Source organism: Trichechus manatus, unplaced genomic scaffold (genome assembly GCF_000243295.1).
Source record: "Trichechus manatus latirostris isolate Lorelei unplaced genomic scaffold, TriManLat1.0 scaffold00009, whole genome shotgun sequence".
Lineage (NCBI taxonomy): Eukaryota > Metazoa > Chordata > Mammalia > Sirenia > Trichechidae > Trichechus > Trichechus manatus.
Window position 1 is genome coordinate 5,997,888 of NW_004443945.1, and position 6,000 is coordinate 6,003,887.

Below are 6,000 nucleotides of genomic sequence, written 5' to 3' on the forward strand. Positions count from 1 at the left end.
GAACAGGAGACAGCTGCAGGATTCAGTGTGAGCAAAAAGCCCCTGAGCCTTGCCAGAATGTCTGCTTATACTCGATGCAGGCCACATGCCCAAGGAAACTCCCTTTCAACTGACTGGTCGCTCACAGCAGATCCCATCATGGGGGTGATCACATATCAAATCTCAAAAGGGAAGTGATCACAACATTATACAATTGCCAAAACACTGAGAATCATGGACCAGCCAAGTTGATACACAATCTTAACCATCACAGTCAGTTCTGTACATTGGTGAAGTTCTGGGAAGCTTTCTACCAAACTGAAAACATTATTGTAAACACTGAGAAACACTAAGGAGAGAAAGACTACTAAACTCTGTTTCTGCACTTTGCTGTGCTCTACCTGGCCTGTACAAAAGTTAAATGAAAGTAGGAGGCTTAGAATGACCTAGTATATGGAACAAGGTATCTAATCAGACACTAGGATAGCAACATTCTTACAGACAATAGCAAGGTTGAGGTCTTAGACTAAGAAATTTATGATCTTATTTACAGCAAATGAGTTTTAGTTATTGCTACTGAAAGAGAAACATAGGTTTAGAACTGCATTCACATAGGAAGGTAGGCAATGGGTATGGATAGTTCTGCCTCAATGCTTTTAGACATCTGCCAGTGTTTCTTATATCATTCATAAATATAAGAAGGAAGCCATCAAAGATATGGTAAATGATGGCATAGTCTAGAATGTTGAAGACCTCTTGCTAATGTCCACATCATTGGACAAGATAAAAAATTGACCAGATTACCAGGGGAAGGAGGGAGGGGAAAGGATAGGAGAGAAGGGGAAAGGAAGCAGTGAGTGTTTATGGTGATGAGAAATTTGGCAACAATTAAGGGTGATGTGGTACAACATGATTAATGTAATTGATATCACTAAATTGTACAGCTGAAAAATGTTGAACTGGCAAATGTTGTGTTATATATGTATACTTACAATATAGTTTTTTTTTTTAATTGACCAAACTGCCTAGGCACAACCAAACACCTCATGGGATTAGTTCTTTTGGTTCAAGTGTTTAGGGTCATGGCTACATGGGACTGTCCATTCAATTGGCCTAACTCTGTGTTTAGAGTTTCTGTTCTACTCCCCAGTTCTGTGAGTAGTACCTGGAGTCTTAAAAGCTTGTGAGCAGCCATCCAAGACACTACAGTTGGTTTCTCTTCACCTGGAGCAGCAGAGGAAGAAGGAGACCCAGGAATCAGAGAAGGAACTGGACTGCAGGTCTAGTTGCCTCCATGAACTAGTACCTCCTTTGCTATGAGACCAGAACTGGATGGTGCCCAGCTACCATTATTGAATGTTTTTATCAAGGACTCAATAGATGAATCCTGATTAAAGGGTGGGGGGGAACATGGAACAGAATTTCAAATTTTGTATAGAATCCAGACTTACTGGACCATTGAGATTGGAAGAACCCCTGAATCCGCAGTGCTGAGAAAATTTTTGAACCTTGAACTGAAACTATCCCCTGAAGTCATCTTCAAACTATAGTTTAGCTGAATTAGTAAACAATGTTCACCTTGAGCATTGTGCTTTATTAAAGAACTATCTACATCAGATCAAATTGACAATAGTAACTCTAAAGCATAAATTAGTACTTTATGGGGCAGTGAGTTTAAGTCAATGGTAGTGAAAGAATATGAGGATATACGGGGAGAATGGTGACACAATGTAACCAATGTCATTGAACTGTACATGTAGAAATTATTATTTTTTTGTTTATTGTTGTAGTTTAAGTGAAAGTTTACATTTCAAGATAGTCTCTTATACAAAAATCTATACATACATTGTTATGTGACTCTAATTGCTCTCCCTATACTGTGACAGCACACTCCTTCTTTCCACCCCTGATTTCCCATGTCCATTCAACCAGCTCCTAACCTCTCTGCCTTCTCATCTCACCTCCGGACAGGAGCTGCCCGTTTAGTCTCATGTATCTACTTGAGCTAAGAAGCACATTCTTCACAAGTATCATTTTATGTCCCACAGTCCAGTCCAATCTTTGTCTGAAGAGTTGGCCTCGGAAACTGTTTTAGTACTGGCCTGACAGAGTCTGGGGGCCATGCTTTCTGGGGTTCCTTCAGTCTCAGTCAGACTATTAAGTCTGGTCTTCTTACTAGAATTTAAGTTCTGCACTCCACCTTTCTATGCTCCATCAGGGACTGTTGTGTTCCCTGTCAGGGCAGTCATTGGTGGTAGTCGGGCACTGTCTAGTTCTTCTGGTCTCAGGCTGATGAAGTCTCTGGTTTATGTGGCCCTTTCTGTCTCTTGGGCTAATATTTTCCTTGTGTCTTTAATGTTCTTCATTCTCCTTTACTCCAGGTGGTTGGGACCAAATGATGCATCTTAGATGGCCGCTAGCAAGCTTTTAAAGAGCCCAGACACCACTCATCCAAGTAGGATGCAGAACATTTTCTTAATAAACTTTGTTATGCCAATTGACCTAGATGTCCCCTGAAAGCATGATCCCCAGACCCTTGCCCCTGCTACCCTCGAAGTGTTTGGTTGTATTCGGGAAACTTCTTAGCTTTGGTTCAGTCCAGTTGTGCTGACTTCCCCTGTAGTGTGTGCTGTCCTTCCCTTCACCTAATTCTTGTCTACTATCTAGTTAGTGAATAACCCTCACCCTCCCTCCCCACCCTCGTAACCATCAAAGAATGTTTTCTTCTGTGTTTAAACCTTTTCTTGAGTTCTTATAATAGGATTTGTCCTTCTGTGACTGACTAAATTCACTCAGCATAATGACCTCCGGCTTCCTCCATGTTATGTTTCATTGCTTTGTCATTCTTTATCGTTGTGTAGTGTTGCATTGTGTGGATATACCATAATTTGTTTATCCATTTGTCCGTCGATGGGCGCCTAAGTTGTTTCCATCTTTTTGCTATTGTGAACAGTGCTGCAAACATGGGTGTGCATATGTGCATATATCTATTCTTATTTCTCTAGGATATATTCCAAGGAGTGAGATTGCTGAATCGTATGGTACTTCTATTTCTAGCTTTTTTAAGGAAGCACCAAATCGATTTCCAAACTGGTTGTACCATTTTACATTCCCACCAACAGTGTATAAGTGTTCCAGTCTCTCCACAACCTCTCAAGCATTTATTATTTTGTGTTTTTTGGATGAATGCTAGCCTTGTTGGAGTGAGATGGTATCTCATTGTAGTTTCGATCTGCATTTCTCTAATGGCTAATGATCATGAGCATTTCTTTATGTGTCTGTTAGCCACCTGAATGTCTTCTTTGGTGAAGTGCCTGTTCATATCCTTTGCCCATTTCTTAACTGGGTTATTTGTCTTTTTGTTGTTGAGGTTTTGCAGTATCTTGTAAATTTTTAGAGGTTAGACGCTGATCGGATTTGTCAAAGCCAAAATTTTTTTCCCAGTCTGTAGGTTGTCTTTTGACTCTTTTGGAGAAGTCCTTTGATGAGCATAAGTATCTGATTTTTAGGAGCTCCCAGTTATCTAGTCTCTCTTCTGATACATGTAGAAATTGTTGAATGAGTATGTGATCTGCTGTGTATATTTTCACCAAAAATAAACATTTTAAAAAATTGACCAAACATGTATTAGGGGTATTACAAAAGGTAGGGTTGAAAGGAAATGGGGAAAAAGGCACAATTGGATTAGGTTATAGGCTACCCTGATGGCACAAATGGTTAAATGCTTGGTTACTAGCAGAAAGGTTGGAGGTTTGAATCTACCCAGAGGTGCCATGGAAGAAAGGCCTAGCAATCTGCTTTCTAAAGTTCACCGTCATGAAAACCCTATGGAGCACAGTTCTACTCTGATAAACATAGGATTGCCATGAGTCGGAATCAACTTGATGGCAACTGGTTTTTGTTTGGTTTGGTTTGGTTTTGAATTAAGTTACAGTGTCATACATGGGAGTTTGGTTCTTTCCCAGAGGGAAAATTGTAGATTAGGTGGGTCCAAGGCAACTGGGCTGGAGCTAACAGGGATGTATTGTGAGCTTGTGCCACATTGGAGTGAGAGAGCAAGCTTGGCTTTTAGCCCCATTACTTCCTGACAACCACAGGGCCTGGATTAAGGGATGCCACATTGAAAAAGCTACCAGCTTTGGCCTCACCAAGTGTTGGGCATACTTTTGACCTTTCCATAACTTCTAGTGTTACATACACTATTGACGTAACCAGAATAGACCAGAAGGAGGAAAGACTCAGAACAGACCTTGAGTTAAGGTTAAGGATGGATGGTCCTGCTTGTTGTGGACTGGTGGGCCTTTATAAATCAGCACTTGATTTAAGGAAGAGAATATTCAGATCTGCTCATGCCACAAACCTTCCAATTGCTTCTGGAGGAGTGAACTTTATGAGGGCAGGTCATTGGTAACCACTTTGTCTGATGGATTCTATTCCTTGGACTCTTCACAGATTTCTTTGAAACAACCACAAGATCCTGTTGTCTAAGTAGATGCATATTTTGGGCACATCACAGATTTGAGGTCACACTAAGAAAGGACCACTGTCTCAGGGCAGCCATATTATCACACTAGGAGTCAGGGCTCTATGTGTTAACTCCTCCTGGGAATTTGATAGTGGAAGAAGTTTTATATTGACATTTTTGGCATATTTATATTGGTATGACATTATTAGAGTATCTTAGTGGTGGTGTTTGGTCTCAGCTGTAGGACCTCTAATAAGCTATGTGAGACAGCATGTTGTCGTTAGGTGCTGTTGAGTCGATTCCAACTCATAGTGACCCTACGTACAACAGAACGAAACACTGCCGAGTCCTGCGTCACCCTCACAATCATTGCTATGTTTGAGTCCATTGTTGCAGCCACTGTGTCAAAACATCTCCTTGAGGGTCTTCCTCTTCTTTGCTGATGGCATGGTTGGACATAATTTTAGGTGGGTTATAGAATACAGAGTAAACTTAAGGTCTTGGTGGCCTTGGAGTTAATTTAATTATTATCCAGTTTTGACCCATTTCAGAGCCTTCTGGGGGCAAAATCCACCATGTCCATGAGGACACCAAAAAGAACAGATGTTGGTATTGCAGAAGTGCAAGGAAGTTAGAAAATGGCCTTCTCCAATTAACTATAGACTTGATGACTAAGTCCAAGAGGTTAACAGAAGAGAAACCTGACAAATGTTGGTGGGACTCAAGGGGGGATATGGTGTGGATGACGCTTCTCCACTCATGATATTTCCTTCATGTAAAAGCAGCTCTCTTAGTATAACTCTCCTACTCTCTTTATGCCTCTTAGGTCACTAGCTCCAGGTGCAGAGGAGAATTTAATCTGACTGGTGAGTTTGGAAGGAGAAACTTAGGTAAACACAGCCAAGCCCCTTCCTTCACCTCCTTTGGAGCTGCTGTTTTGGAGAGAGCATACAGATAGTTCAGTAATAAAGGAGGTATTGGGGTCTGCCTAAGGTTTACTCTTCTGTTATTACTTTGTGGGTTCAAAACTTGAGCAGAGAAAGGGGTGCTATTTATTAGTTCCCCTTGAACAACGACACTATATTTTTTTAATTGTACTTTAGATGAAGATTTACAGAAGAAATAGTTTCTCATTAAATAGTTAGTACACATATTGTTTTATGATATTGGTTAACAACCTCACAACATGTTAACACTCTCCCTTCTTGATCCTGGAGGACCTTTTTTTTTTTGGTGAAAATATACATAGCCAAAGTTACACCATTTCGAAAGTTTCTACATGTACAATTCAGTGACATCGATTACATTCTTCCAGCTGTGCTGCTATTTTCACTACCCTTTTCCAAATTATTCCATCACCGTTATCTTCAACTCACTGCCCCCTAGGATTCCCATCAAACCTTTTGAGTCAATTTGATCTCACATAGATAATTCCTTTTTTTTTTTTTTTTTTTGTATCTTAGATGAAGGTTTGCAGAACAAATAGTTTCTCATTAAACAGTACACATATTGCCCTATGACAATGGTTAACAAACCCACAACATGTCAACACTGTC